The 16,461-nt window shown below is 46.1% G+C and overlaps 1 protein-coding gene across 2 annotated transcripts in view; it reads left to right on the forward strand.

The window, feature by feature from the left end:
- Positions 1–6,490: 6,490 nt before the first annotated feature.
- Positions 6,491–16,461, forward strand: part of LIG1 (DNA ligase 1) — a 572,167-nt gene continuing 562,196 nt past the window's right edge. Inside the window, exon 1 of one of the 2 annotated variants that reach the window (XM_077250677.1) lies at positions 6,491–6,666. The gene's annotated coding sequence lies outside the window, so the exon portion shown is untranslated. Of the gene's footprint in view, positions 6,735–16,461 lie in introns of both variants that reach the window. The other variant, XM_077250678.1, reaches the window with a different exon arrangement.

The raw sequence follows: 16,461 nt of genomic DNA on the forward strand, positions 1-16,461 counted from the left end.
GTAGTATACAGCAGAGCCACGTAGGATATTGCCCAGTGACGTAGTATATTACCGAGGCACGTATGTGACAGGGCCAAAAAATAAAAAATAAACATACTCACCTAACGATCCGAGGGCCCCTTGTAGTGTATCATACTCACCATTCTTGTCGCTGCTCCTCGGCGTCCCGTGTCTCCTCTTCCTGGGATCCTGTGCAGATGGTAGTGCTCGGCTTCAGGAAAATGGCCGCGGGATGCCGCGCATGCGCAGATCGAGATCGCGGCGGCCATTTTCCTGAAGCCGAGTTCCATTGCAAGTGCCAGGGCTGGTGGGAGCAGGACCTATGAAGACGTCGCGGTCACATGACCGTGACGTCACGGCAGGTCCTTGCCGCACACCAGCCCTGGGACGGGACCGAACCGCAAGCTGACGATTGTAATGGAGCGGTCCGGGGAGCGTGGCGAGGAGCGAGAAAGGCGGCGGAGGGTGAGTATAGCAGGTTTTTTTTTTTATTTATTATTTTTAACATTACATTTTGTACTATTGATGCCGCATAGGCAGCGTCAATAGTACAAAGTTGGGGACACACAGGGTTAATAGCAGCGGTAACGGAGTGCGTTACCCGCGGCATAACGCGGTCCGTTACCGCCGGCATTAACCCTGTGTGAGCTGTGTATGCGGGCGCGCCGGCAGTGAGTGCGGGGAGTAAGCGGCCATTTTTTTCTGGACTGTGCGCGTCACTGATTGGTCGCGGCAGCCATGACAGGCAGCTGCCGAGACCAATCAGCGAACGAATAACCGTTACAGAAGGACAGACGGAAGTACCCTTAGGCAATTATATAGTAGATACCTGAACCCGAAATTTTTGGAAAACCTCGTTTCACAGACAGCGCCGGTCGTTTTTGGTCTTCTTGGCGTTATATATATATATATATATATATATATATATATATATATATATATATATATACACACACACTAGCTATTGAACCTGTTCTACGCCCGGGTGGCGAGCATTTATATTGGTATATGGTCTCCATCCTGGTATGCGCCTCTTCCATCTTGCCCCCTAATCTTGTCATGTGCTGCTACCATCTTGCACCCCCATCCTGTCATACGCTGCTCCCATCCTGCGCCCCCTTCCTGTCATGTGCAGCCCCATCCTGCGCCCTCATCGTGTTTTGTGCGCCTCCATCTTGTCATGTGCTACTCTTTTCCTGTGCCCTCATCCTGTCATGTGCTGCTCCCATCCTGCGCCCCTATCCTGTCATGTGCTGCTTTCATCCTGCGCCCCATCCTGTCATGTGCTGCTCCCATCCTGCGCCCCCATTCTGTAATGTGCTGCTCCCATCCTGCGCCCCCATTCTGTCATATGCTACTCCCATCCTGCGCCCCCATTCTGTCATGTGCTACTCCCATCCTGCGCCCCCATTCTGTCATGTGCTGCAACCATTCTGCGCCCCCATTCTGTCATGTGCTGCTCCCATCCTGCGCCCCCATTCTGTCATGTGCTGCTCCCATCCTGCGCCCCATTCTGTAATGTGCTGCACCCATTCTGTGCCCCCATTCTGTCATGTGCTGCTCCCATCGTTGATGGCCCCCATAAGATGCTCCATAGCATAATATTCCCCGTATGCTGCTGCTGCGATTTTTTTTTTAAAAATGACAGACTCACCTCTCGTCGCTGGGCGCTGAGTGCCTAAGCAGGCGGGAACACCAGCGCACTATGGGGGTCAGGTGCTGGAGTCGCCGCTGGCTATTGCCCCCGGTGTAACAGCGTGTCCCTCCCCCGGCCTGTGTCCCTGGACTGCTATGTAATCAGGCTTGAGTCAACAACCAGAAGGGGGAGCTTTCCCTCATGGAGGGATGGATCCCAGGACACAGAACAATAGACTCATGTGTTGGCTGATTCAATTGTGTAGTGACTTGCGAAGGGCTGGGATCGTATGCTGAGGCGAGATCCTGGTGCCCGTGTGTGGAGGGTTAAAAGCTGCCACGTGGAATGGTGTTGTGTCCCTCATCTGTTGGATCCAGTAAACCCATCCCAGGATTATTTTTCTTTTCCCTGGCTTCGGATTGCCAGGTGGCGCCCCCGGATCTGCTCCCTTTGTGTGGACTCATTGTAGACTAATTACGGACGCTGCAGAATTACTTTAATTTGTGTTGTCCCAGTTCCCTGTTCCGATAAATTTTATTGGATTGATTACTGGCGTGGTGTCTCTTCCTGCTCCGTCGCATGCCCCATCACACCGGGCACTTGCGATATTCACCTGTCCCTGTTCCACCGCCGTGCGCCACTCTGTCATCTGTGTCCTCTGGCTGTGACTGTTGAGGCAGGGGGCACGCACTGACCACGTAATCGCGCCCTATGACCTGAACGTCACAGCCAGAGGATGCGGAAGACCCGGCGGTGGAACGTGGACAGGTGAATATAGCATGGCTCACCCTCCCCCTTCATACTCACCCTCCTGGTGCGTCTCTGCTTCTCCGTCGGAGATCGCGGAATTCGTTCAGTGCTTACTCATACCGCGATCTCCTGGGCCACAATCCTCCTCCCCGGATGCGTCACACTGTGGGATCCAGACTGTGCAGACGCGTCGCGCTTGCGCAGTCTATAAAGGCTTTGGACAGAGTGACGCTATCAGCGTTATATATATATATATATATATATATATATATATATATATATATATATATATACTGTATATATATATATTTGTATACACACACACACCACACATTTATTCTATGTGTATATCTCTATTCTATCGTAATCTAACCTGTCACTCTGATTAAAATGTACGTGGCTGATCATTTGCCGGCTTTTAATCTATCTATCTATCTAGAATATATATATACATTTTGAAGAATATTACGTTTTAAAACTATGTGTAAATGATTACGGTAATAACATTTCTGTATGTAAAATCTCATGTTAAAATCGCACTGCAGTCGGATGTAGATCGGGTGTTAGGTGTGAAAAGTCAGATTGTACTCACACACAAAACGCCTGACACTCACATGACACTTGCATTGCACTCGTCAGACTTTCCTAGTGTGTAAATCGCTAGTGTGTTTCCAGCCTGTGTATGTAATAGTGGTGTGAGATCAGTGGCCAAGGTCATTTAACCCCTTAAAATTCAGTTACTTATTCAAATCATTAAAATCAATGCCAACTTTGATGCCAATTCTCACGGCCAGAACCCATTTGGGAAAAGCTAAAGTGACATGAATTTCATGCAGGGCATCAAAATGCATGTAATAATGGTGTCAGATCAGTGGCCCAAAGTCATTTAACCTCTTAAAAAATCACTTACTTATTCAAATCTGTGAAAATGGGCTGTTTGCCTACTTTGATGCCCGTTCTGATGCCCAGTACCCATTTGGGCCAGGCTAAAGGGACCTGAGTTTGATGCAGGGCATCACTGTCTGTGAATTTTAATCGTCAGATCAGTGGCCCAAAGTCATTTAACCCCTTGAAAACATCAGTTGCTTATTCAAATCTGTGAAAATGGGCTGTTTGCTGACTTTGATGCCAATTCTGGTGCCCAAAACACATTTGGGCCATGCTGAAGGGACCTGGGTTTGATGCAGGGCATCACTGTCTGTGTATTTTAAGTGTCGTATTAGTGGCCCAAAGGCATTTAACCCCTTAAAAACATCAGTTACTTATTCAAATCTGCGAGAATGGCTGTTTGCCCACTTTGATGCCAGTTCTGGTGCCCAGAACCCATTTGGGCCAGGCTGGAGGAACCTTGGTTTGATGCAGGGCATCACTTTCTGTGTATTTTAAGTGTTGTATCAGTGGCCCAAAGGCATCCAACCCCTTAAAAACATCAGTTACTTATTCAAATCCGTGAAAATGGGCTGTTTACCCACTTTGATGCCAGTTCTGGTGCCCAGAACCCATTTGGGCCAGGCTGGAGAGACCTGGGTTTGATGCAGGGCATCACTGTCTGTGTATTTTAAGTGTCGTATTAGTAGCCCAAAGGCATTTAACCCCTTAAAAACATCAGTTACTTATTCAAATCTGCGAGAATGGGCTGTTTGCCCACTTTGATGCCAGTTCTGGTGCCCAGAACCCATTTGGGCCAGGCTGGAGGAACCTTGGTTTGATGCAGGGCATCACTTTCTGTGTATTTTAAGTGTTGTATCAGTGGCCCACAGGCATTTAACCCCTTAAAAACATCAGTTACTTATTCAAATCCGTGAAAATGGGCTGTTTACCCACTTTGATGCCAGTTCTGGTGCCCAGAACCCATTTGGGCCAGGCTGGAGAGACCTGGGTTTGATGCAGGGCATCACTGTCTGTGTATTTTAAGTGTCGTATTAGTGGCCCAAAGGCATTTAACCCCTTAAAAACATCAGTTACTTATTCAAATATGTGAAAATGGGCTGTTTGCCCCCTTTGATGCCAGTTCTGGTGCCCAGAACCCATTTGGGCCAGGCTGGAGAGACCTGAGTTTGATGCAGGGCATCACTGTCTGTGTATTTTAAGTGTCGTATTAGTGGCCCAAAGGCATTTAATCCCTTAAAAACATCAGTTACTTATTCAAATCTGTGAAAATGGGCTGTTTGCCCACTTTGATGCCAGTTCTGGTGCCCAGAACCCATTTGGGTCAGGCTGGAGAGACCTGGGTTTGATGCAGGGCATCACTGTCTGTGTATTTTAAGTGTCGTATTAGTGGCCCAAAGGCATTTAACCCCTTAAAAACATCAGTTACTTATTCAAATCTGTGAAAATGGGCTGTTTGCCCACTTTGATGCCAGTTCTGGTGCCGAGAACCCATTTGGGCCAGGCTGAAGAGACTTGGGTTTGATGAAGGGCATCACTTTCTGTGTATTTTAAGTGTCAGATCAGTGGCCCAAAGGCATTTAACCCCTTAAAAACATCAGTTACTTATTCAAATCTGTGAAAATGGGCTGTTTGCCCACTTTGATGCCAGTTCTGGTGCCCAGAACCCATTTGGGCCAGGCTGGAGAGACCTGGGTTTGATGCAGGGCATCACTGTCTGTGTATTTTAAGTGTCGTATTAGTGGCCCAAAGGCATTTAACCCCTTAAAAACATCAGTTACTTATTCAAATCTGTGAAAATGGGTGATTTGTCCACTTTGATGCCAGTTTTGATGCCCAGAACCCATTTGTGCCAGGCTGCAGTGACATGGATTTCATGTGGGGCATCATTAGGTATGTAAATCAGGTGTTAGATTAGTGGCACAAAGGCATTTAACCCCTTAAAAATAGCTGTTACTTATTCAAATCTGTGAAAATGTGCAATTTGCCCACTTTGATGCCAGTTCTGATGCCCAGAACCCATTTGTGCCAGGCTGGAGTGACATGGATTTCATGTGGGGCATCAGTAGGTATGTAAATCAGGTGTTATATCAGTGGCACAAAGGCATTTAACCCCTTAAAAATAGCTGTTACTTATTCAAATCTGTGAAAATGTGCAACTTGCCCACTTTGATGCCAGTTCTGATGCCCAGAACCCATTTGTGCCAGGCTGGAGTGACATGGATTTCATGTGGGGCATCAGTAGGTATGTAAATCAGGTGTTATATCAGTGGCACAAAGGCATTTAACCCCTCAAAAATAGCTGTTACTTATTCAAATCTATGAAAATTGGTGATTTGAGTACTTTGATGCCAGTTTTGATGCCCAGAACCCATTTGTGCCAGGCTGTATTGACATGCATTTCATGTGGGGCATCATTAGGTATGTTAATCAGGTGTTAAATCAGTGGCACAAAGGCATTTAACCTCTTAAAAATAGCTGTTACTTATTCAAATCTGTGAAAATGGGTGATTTGTCCACTTTGATGCCAGTTTTGATGCCCAGAACCCATTTGTGCCAGGCTGGAGTGACATGGATTTCATGTGGGGCATCAGTAGGTATGTAAATCAGGTGTTAGATTAGTGGCACAAAGGCATTTGACCCCTTAAAAATAGCTTACTTATTTAAATCTGTGAAAATGTGCAATTTGCCCACTTTGATGCCAGTTCTGATGTCCAGAACCCATTTGTGCCAGGCTGCAGTGACATGGATTTCATGTGGGGTACCAGTAGGTATGTAAATCAGGTGTTAGATTAGTGGCACAAAGGCATTTAACCCCTTAAAAATAGCTGTTACTTATTCAAATCTGTGAAAATGGGTGATTTGCCCACTTTGATGCCAGTTCTGATGCCCAGAACCCATTTGTGCCAGGCTGGAGTGACATGGATTTCATGTGGGGCATCAGTAAATATGTAAATCAGGTGTTAAATCAGTGGCACAAAGGCATTTAACCCCTTCAATACCATACCTCAGTGCCCACTTTGATGCCCATTTTTGTGCCAGCCTTCTAAATTTTGTATCTGTTTTTAAGTGTATTCACAAAAGGACACATGACCGCATATTATTATATACTCAGAATGGTTTATTTTTATACAAAAACCTGAAAAAAACAGAAAATAAAAAATAGCCGAATAAGAAACTGAACGAATAAGAAACCAACTTCAGCATCGTGCAGTCACCACGTACTGCGCTTCGTTTACCCCGCAACACCTCAGCACGTCATACGTCCGCGTCACGTGGTCCGGATGAGAGGCGTCTGGTGGGCGGGAGAGTGAGCGCCGTAGTTGGCTTTTCGCGGGAAAGCTGAACGTGGCTCCTTCTGGCGGCTGGCAGCGGAGGCTCCACTGGTCGAGGTCAGGCTCGCGTGCTTTCTTGTTGGGCTCTTCGCGCCGTCACCGCTGCGGTCTTTGCTGCGCTCCCGGTGTGTATGATGGAGCGCGCAGTCCGCCATCCCAGAGCGGCACAGCCGCAGAGGGCGGGAAGCTCCGCTTCTAGTCCGGCCTGTGCTGTCATTCAGACTTGTGCGGCAGGCCGGCTGGGGCCGTTTCCTTCCATCTCTCCCCTGTGTTTCTCTGGCTCCACCATAATTAACCGTTTGACCAAGTTTGTGCTTTTCACCTTCTTCCTAGCGCTATAATGTTTTTTTCTCGGCAGCATCAGTGCATGAGAGCTGGGATTGTAGAGAGAGGCGGCCAGCGCAGTGGGATTGGGAATAACCGGAAATTCCGCCCGTGCTGGGTTCCCGGTATTATGACCTGGGAATGTAATCCCCCGGATCTGGCAGTCACCACCGCACCAAAGCTGTCCTGTTTTTATATTATTAAGTGGGAAAACCGCTCCACAGTTTGAAGAAAATAAAATAAATCTCTATCTCCTGGCTTTCTGCCCCTTTCTAGTTACACTGGTGGCCCTGTGACGGTGTGGGGTGATTTTTCGCCCTGAGCTGACTGCTGCACATTTTTGATAGCATTTTTTTTGGGAGTGCAGAGACGAGGATTCTGGAGTTACCCATTCCCATTTTCTCTTTGGCATTTAACCCTCCGTCAGGGGCAATATGTTTCATAACGAGTTTAGGGGCATTGCACCTGTCCGGCACAGGCTAGAAAATTGGCTATATTTTCCTTTTTTAGCCCCTTCCCGACCTGTGACACCACGTAGGCGTCACGAAAGTCGGTGCCAATCCGACCTGTGACGCCTATGTGGCGTCATGGAGGGATCGCGTCCCTGCAGATCGGGTGAAAGGGTTAACTCCAATTTCACCCAATCTGCAGGGACAGGGGGAGTGGTACTTAAGCCCAGGGGGGGTGGCTTCACCCCCTCGTGGCTACGATCGCTCTGATTGGCTGTTTCACTTTCAACAGCCAATCAGAGCGATTTGTAATATTTCACCTATGAAAATGGTGAAATATTACAATCCAGCCATGGCCGATGCTGCAATACCATCGGCCATAGCTGGAAACCCTGATCTGCCCACCGCCATCGATCGTCTCCCCAGTCCTCCCCCCCCCCGTCCTCCTGTCCGCTCCCCCCCGTCCTCCTGTCCGCTCCCCCCCGTCCTCCTGTCCGCTCCCCCCCGTCCTCCTGTCCGCTCCCCCCCGTCCTCCTGTCCGCTCCCCCCCGTCCTCCTGTCCGCTCCCCCGTGCTCTGATCCCCCCTCATACTTACCAAGCCTCCCAGTGTCCATCCGTCTGCTCCATGGGCGCCGCCATCTTCCAAAATGGCGGGCGTATGCGCAGTGCGCTCGCCGAATGTGCCGGACGGCAGATTCGTTCTAGGTACAATTTTGATCACTGATAAAACCTATCACAGTGATCAAAATAAAAAAAAATAGTAAATGAACCCCTTCTTTATCACCCCCATAGGTAGGGACAATAATTAAAATAAAGAAAATATGTTTACTTTTATTTTTACACTAGGGTTATGGTTTAGGGCTAAGGTTAGGGTTAAAATTAGGGATGTGCACACGCTGCGGATTCTGCAGCGGTTTCCCATAAGTTTACAGTACAATGTAAACCTACGGGAAACGAAACCCGCAGTGCACATGCTGCGGAAAAAAAGCGCGTGAAACCCCGCGGTTTATATTCCGCAACATGTCAATTCTTTGTGCGGATTCCGCTGCGGGTTTACACCTGCTCCAATAGAAAACTGCAGGTGTAAACCCACAGCGGAAACCGCACTAGAAACCGCGATAAATCCGCAGTTAAAACCGCAGTGGTTTTGCACTGCAGATTTATCAATTCCGTTGCGGAAAATTCTGCAATGGAATCCGCAGCGTGGGCACATACCTAAGGCTATGTGCACACGGTACGGATTTGGCTGTGGATTGGCCGCTGTGGATTCGTAGCAGGTTTCCATCAGGTTTACAGTACCATGTAAACCTATGGAAAACCAAATCCGCTGTACCCATGATGCGGAAAATACCGTGCGGAAACGCTGCATTGTATTTTCCGCAGCATGTCAATTCTTTGTGCGGATTCCGGAGCGTTTTACACCTGTTCCTCAACAGGAATCCGCAGGTGAAATCCGCACAAAAAAACGCTGGAAATCCGCGGTTAATCCGCAGGTAAAACGCAGTGCATTTTACCTGCGGATTTTTCAAAAATGGTGTGGAAAAATCTCACACGAATCCGCAACGTGGGCACATAGCCTTAGGGTTAGGGTTGGAAATAGGGCTAGGGTTGGAAATAGGGTTAAGATTTGGCTTGTGGTTAGGGTTAGGGGTGTGTTGGGGTTAGGATTATGGTTAGGGTTGGGATTAGGGTTAGGGTTGTGATTAGGGGTGTGTTGGGGTTATGGCTAGAGTTTGGACTAGGGTTAGGGGTGTGTTGGGTTAGTGTTGGAGTTAGAATTGAGTGGTTTCCACTGTTTAGGCCCATCAGGAGTCTCCAAACGGAACATGGCGCCACCATTGATTCCAGCCAATCTTGCGTTCAAAAAGTCAAATGGTGCTCCCTCCCTTCCGAGCCCTGACGTGCGCCCAAACAGTGGTTTACCCCCACATATGGGGTACCAGCATACTCAGGACAAAACTGGGCAACAACTATTGGGGTCCAATTTCTCTTGTTACCCTTGCGAAAATAAACAATTGCTTGCGAAAACATAATTTTTGAGGAAAGAAAAATGATTTTTTATTTTCATGGCTCTGCGTTATAAACTTCTGTGAATCACTTGGGGGTTCAAAGTGCTCACCACATATCTAGATAAGTTCCTTGGGGGGTCTAGTTTCCAAAATTGGGTCACTTGTGGGGGGTTTCTACTGTTTAGGCAGACCAGGGGCTCTGCAAACGCAACGTGACGCCCGCAGACCATTCCATCAAAGTCTGCATTTCTAAACGTCACTACTTCCCTACTGAGCCCCGACGTGTGCCCAAACAGTGGTTTACCCCCACATGTGGGGTACCAGCATACTCAGGACAAACTGGGCAGCAACTATTGGGGTCTAATTTCTCCTGTTACCCTTGTGAAAATAAAAAATTGCTTGCTGAAACATAATTTTTGATTAAAGAGAAATTATTTTTTATTTTCACGGCTCTGCGCTATAAACTTCCGTGAAGCATTTGGGGGTTTAAAATGGTCACCGCACATCCAGATTAGTTCCATGGGAGGTCTAGTTTCCAAAATGGGGTCACATGTGGGGGAGGGCCAATGTTTAGGCACACAGGGGCTCTACAAACACGACATGGTGTCCGCTAACGAATGGAGCTAATTTTTCATTCAAAAAGTCAAATGGCGCTCCTTCCCTTCCAAGCCCTGCTGTGTGCCCAAACAGTGGTTTACCCCCACATGTGAGGTATTAGTGTACTCAGGAGAAATTGCCCAATACATTTTAGGATCCATTTTATCATGTTGCCCATGTGGAAATGAACAAATTGAGGCTAAAATAATTTTTTTGTGAAAAAAAAAAAAATACTTTTTCATTTTTACAGATCAATTTGTGAATCACCTGGGGGTTCAAAGTGCTCACTATGCATCTAGATAAGCTCCATGGGGGGTCTAGTTTCCAAAATGGGGTCACTTGTGGAGGGAGCTCCAATGTTTAGGCACACAGGGGCTCTCCAAACGCGACATGGTGTCCGCTAACGATTGGAGCTAATTTTTGATTGAAAAAGTCAAATGGCGCTCCTTCCCTCCCGAGCCCTGTTGTGCTCCCAAAAAGTGGTCCATCCCCCCATATGGGGTATCAGCGTACTCAGGACATATTGTACAATAACTTTTGGGTTTCAGTTTCTCTTTTTACCCTTGGGAAAATAAAAAAAATTGTTGCTAAAAGATCATTTTTGTGACTAAAAAGTTAAATGTTCATTTTTTCCTTCCATGTTGCTTCTGCTGCTGTGAAGCACCTGAAGGGTTAATAAACTTCTTGAATGTAGTTATGAGTACCTTGAGAGGTGCAGTTTTTAGAATGGTGTCACTTTTGGGTATTTTCAGCCATATAGACCCCTCAAACTGACTTCAAATGTGAGGTGGTCCCTAAAAAAAAAAATGGTTTTGTAAATTTCGTTGTAAAAATGAGAAATCGCTGGTCAAATTTTAACCCTTATAACTTCCTAGCAAAAAAAAAATTTTGTTTCCAAAATTGTGCTGATGTAAAGTAGACATGTGGGTAATGTTATTGATTAACTATTTTGTGTCACATAACTCTCTCGTTTAACCCCTTTCTGACATTGGACGTACTATCCCGTCGAGGTGGGGTGGGCCCGTATGACCACCGACGCGATAGTATGTCCAGCGCGATCGGCGGCGCTCACGGGGGGAGCGCGGCCGGGTGTCAGCTGACTATCGCAGCTGAAATCGGGCACTATGTGCCAGGAGCGGTCACGGACCGCCCCCGGCACATTAACCCCTGGCACACCGCGATCAAACATGATCGCGGTGTGCCGTCGGTACAGGGAAGCATCGCGCAGGGAGGGGGCTCCCTGCGGGCTTCCCTGAGACCCCCGGAGCAACGCGATGTGATCGCGTTGCTGCGAGGGTCTCTTACCTCCTCCTCGCTGCAGGTGCCCGGATCCAAGATGGCCGCAGCATCCGGGTCCTGCAGGGAGAGGGAGGTGGCTTACCAAGTGCCTGCTCAGAGCAGGCGCTTGGTAAGCCTGCAGTGCTGTAAGTTAGATCAGTGATCTGACAGAGTGCTGTGCAAACTGTCAGATCAGCGATCTGTGATGCAAAGAAGTAAAAGAAAAAAAAAATTCCACATGTGTTAAAAAAAAAATAAAAAAATAAAAATCCTAAATAAAGAAAAAATATATATATATTTTTCCCATAAATACATTTCTGTATTTAAATAAAAAAACAAACAATAAAAGTACACATATTTAGTATTGCCGCGTCCGTAACGACCCCACCTAAAAAACTACATAACTAGTTAACCCCTTCAGTGAACACCGTAGGGAAAAAAAAAACGTGGCAAAAAAACAACGCTTTATTATCATACCGCCGAACAAAAAGTGGAATAACGCGCGATCAAAAAGACGGATATATATAACCATGGTACCGCTGAAAACGTCATCTTGTCCCGCAAAAAACGAGCCGCCATACAGCGTCATCAAAGAAAAAATAAAAAAGTTATAGTCCTCAGAATAAAGCGATGCCAAAATAATTATTTATTCTATAAAATAGTTTTTGATCGTATAAAAGCGCCAAAACATAAAAAAATGATATAAATGAGGTATCGCTGTAATCGTACTGACCCGAAGAATACAACTGCTTTATCAATTTTACCAAACGTGGAACGGTATAAACGCCCCCCCCCCCCAAAAAGAAAGTCATGAATAGCTGTTTTTTTGTCATTCTGCCTCACAAAAATCGGAATAAAAAGCGATCAAAAACTGTCACGTGTCCAAAAATGTTACCAATAAAATCGTCAACTCGTCCCACAAAAACCAAGACCTCACATGACTCTGTGGACCAAAATATGGAAAAATTATAGGTCTCAAAATGTGGAGATGCAAAAACTTTTTTGCTATAAAAAGTGTCTTTTAGTGTGTGACGGCTGCCAATCATAAAAATCCGCTATAAAAAATGCTATACAAGTAAATCAAACCCCCCTTCATCACCCCCTTAGTTAGGGAAAAATAATAAAATTAAAAAAATGTATTTATTTATTTTTTCCCATTAGGGTTAGGGTTAGGGCTGGGGCTAGGGTTGGTGCTAAAGGTAGGGTTAGGGTTGGAGCTCAAGGTAGGGTTAGGGTTGGGGCTAAAGTTAGGGTTTGGATTACATTTACGGTTGGGATTAGGGTTGGGATTAGAATTAGGGGTGTGGTTAGGGTTACCGTTGGGATTAGGGTTAGGGGTGTGTTTGGATTAGGATTTCAGTTAGAATTGGAGAGTTTCCACTGTTTAGGCACATCAGGGGCTCTCCAAACGCGACATGGCGTCCGATCTAAATTCCAGCCAATTCTGCATTGAAAAAGTAAAACAGTGCTCCTTCCCTTCCGAGCTTTCCCGTGCGCCCAAACAGGGGTTTACCCCAATATATGGGGCATCAGCGTACTCGGGACAAATTGGACAACAACTTTTGGGGTCCAAGTTCTCTTGTTACCCTTGGGAAAATATTAATTTGGGGGGCTGAAAATCATTTTTGTGGGAAAAAAAAGGATTTTTTATTTTCACGGCTCTGCGTTGTAAACTGTAGTGAAACACTTGGGGGTTCAAAGTTCTCACAACACATCTAGATAAGTTCCTTGGGAGGTCTAGTTTCCAATATGGGGTCACTTTTGGGGGTTTCTACTGTTTGGGTACATCAGGGGCTCTGCAAATACAACGTGACGCCTGCAGACCAATCCATCTAAGTCTGCATTCCAAATGGCGCTCCTTCCCTTTCGAGCTCTGCCATGCGCCCAAACAGTGGTTCCCTCCCACATATGGGGTATCGGCATACTCGGGACAAATTGGACAACAACTTTTGGGGTCCAATTTCTCCAGTTACCCTTGTGAAAATACAAAACTGGGGGCTAAAAAAATCATTTTTGTGAAAAAAATAAAATAATAATTTTTATTTTCACGGCTCTGCCTTATAAACTGTAGTGAAACACTTGGGGGATCAAAGCTCTCAAAACACATCTAGATAATTTCCTTAGGGGGGTCTACTTTCCCAAATGGTGTCACTTGTGGGGGGGGGGGGTTAATGTTTAGGTACATCAGGGGCTCTCCAAACGCGACATGGCGTCCCATCTTAATTCCAGTCAATTTTGCATTAAGAAGTCAAATGGCGCTCCTTCCCTTCCGAGCTCTGCCATGCCCCCAAACAGTCGTTTACCCCCACATATGGGGTATCGGTGTACTCAGGACAAATTGCACAACGTTTGTCGTCTAATTTCTTCTCTTAAAGCAGGGTGTGATTAGTATAAGGCTGGTTTCACACTTGCGTTTTGATCTGCATGCGTTTTTGAAAAAACGCATGTGGTGAAAAAACGCATGTAATCGCGGCAAAACGCCGCGTTTTTTAGACGCATGCGTTTTTTTTTTTTTTCCCCCATGAAAAAATCAACTAGAAAATCCACTAATAGTAGAATTAGCTAGGGTTAGGGGTAGCTTTTTATTAGAAGAATGTCCTGGTCACCCTAACCCTAACCCTACCCCTAACCCCTAAACGTAACTGAAATACGTGGCACTGAAATACGTGGCACTGAAATACGTGGCACTGAAATACGTGGCACTGAAATACGTGGCACTGAAATACGTGGCACTGAAATGCGTGGCACTGAAATGCGTGGCACTGAAATGCGTGGCACTGAAATACGTGGCACTGAAATACGTGGTACGTGGCACTGAATACGTGGTACGTGGCACTGAAATACGTGGCACTGAATACGTGATACGTGGCACTGAAATACGTGGCACTGAAATACGTGGCACTGAAATACGTGGCACTGAAATACGTGGCACTGAAATACGTGGCACTGAAATACGTGGCACTGAAATACGTGGCACTGAAATACGTGGCACTGAAATACGTGGCACTGAAATACGTGGCACTGAAATACGTGGCACTGAAATGCGTGGCACTGAAATGCGTGGCACTGAAATGCGTGGCACTGAAATACGTGGCACTGAAATACGTGGTACGTGGCACTGAAATACGTGGCACTGAATACGTGATACGTGGCACTGAAATACGTGGCACTGAAATACGTGGCACTGAAATACGTGGCACTGAAATACGTGGCACTGAAATACGTGGCACTGAAATACGTGGCACTGAAATACGTGGCACTGAAATACGTGGCACTGAAATACGTGGCACTGAAATACGTGGCACTGAAATACGTGGCACTGAAATACGTGGCACTGAAATACGTGGCACTGAAATACGTGGCACTGAAATACGTGGGACTGAAATACGTGATATGTGGCACTGAAATACGTGGCACTGAAATACGTGATACGTGGCACTGAAATACGTGGCATTGAAATACATGGCACTGAAATAAGTGATACGTGGCACTTAAATACGTGGCACTATGACTGTCAGAAAATGTTCATTAAACGGTTAGGGGTGAGGTTAGGGGTAGAGTTAGGGTATGTTTCCACTGTCAGGATGGCCGGCGGTATCGCCGCAGCGGCGAAGCCGCTCGGCGCTAAGCCCCGCCCCCTTTCTGGGACGCGATCATGCCGGATGTGTTAACTCTTCACATCCGGGATGATCGCTCTCTCCCATAGCGCCCTGTGATATGCCTTGCGGGGACGCTGCGTCCCCGCAAGGTGAACGGACATGCTGCGATCTGAAAAGACGCGCAGCATGTCCGTAGTCGCAGGGCCGCCGCGTGCGGGTTTCCACGCATAGTGGAGACGGGATTTCATAAAATCCCCTCCACTATGCTGGAACATCTGGACGCTGCTTGTTTGATGCTGCAGCTCTGCGCAGCGTCAAAAAAGCAGCGTTTCCTGACCGTGGAAACATACCCTTAGGGTTAGGGTTTGGATCCCTTTATCACCTTGATGGTGGTGGGTGGCTTTTCAGTCTGTTTTCTGGTTTTTTTCTATAAAAACGCATGCGTTTTTAACGCAAACAAACGCATGTGCTTAAAAACGCATGCGTTTACATAGACAGCAATGCATTTTTTTGCCGCGAAAAAACGCATGCGTTTTTTCGCGGCAAAAAAAACGCGCAAAAAAATACTACAGGTTGCATTTTTGAAAAAGAACGCATGCAGAAAAAAAACGCATGCGTTTGAAAACGCGACCAAACGCGTACAAAAAAAACGCATGCGTTTTCAATGTTAACCCCTTCACCCCCAAGGGTGGTTTGCACGTTAATGACCGGGCCAATTTTTACAATTCTGACCACTGTCCCTTTATAAGGTTATAACTCTGGAACGCTTCAACGGATCTTGGTGATTCTGACACTGTTTTCTCGTGACATATTGTACTTCATGTTAGTGGTAAAATTTCTTCGATATATCTTGCGTTTATTTGTGAAAAAAACGAATATTTGGCGAAAATTTTGAAAATTTCGCAATTTTCCAACTTTGAATTTTTATGCCCTTAAATCACAGACATATGTCACGCAAAATACTTAATAAATAACATTTCCCACATGTCTACTTTACATCAGCACAATTTTGGAACCAAAATTTTTTTTTGTGACGGAGTTATAAGGGTTAAAAGTTGACCAGCAATTTCTCATTTTTACAACACCATTTTTTTTTAGGGACCACATCTCATTTGAAGTCATTTTGAGGGGTCTATATGATAGAAAATACCCAAGTGTGACACCATTCTAAAAACTGCACCCCTCAAGGTACTCAAAACCACTTTCAAGAAAATTATTAACCCTTCAGGTGTTTCACAGGAATTTTTGGAATGTTTAAATAAAAATGAACATTTAACTTTTTTTCACACAAAATTTATTTCAGCTCCAATTTGTTTTATTTTACCAAGGGTAAGAGGAGAAAATAGACCACAAAAGTTGTTTTCCAATTTGTCCTGAGTACGCTGATACCCCCTATGTGGGGGGGAACCACTGTTTGGGCGCATGACAGAGCTCGGAAGGGAAGGAGTGCCATTTGGAATGCAGACTTAAATGGATTGGTCTGCAGGTGTCACGTTGCATTTGCAGAGCCCCTGATGTACCCAAACAGTACAAACCCCCCACAAGTGACCCCATATTGGAAACTAGACCTCCCAAGGAACTTATCTAGATGTGTT

This window comes from Ranitomeya variabilis, chromosome 4 (assembly GCF_051348905.1).
Source record: "Ranitomeya variabilis isolate aRanVar5 chromosome 4, aRanVar5.hap1, whole genome shotgun sequence".
Classification (NCBI taxonomy): Eukaryota; Metazoa; Chordata; class Amphibia; order Anura; family Dendrobatidae; genus Ranitomeya; species Ranitomeya variabilis.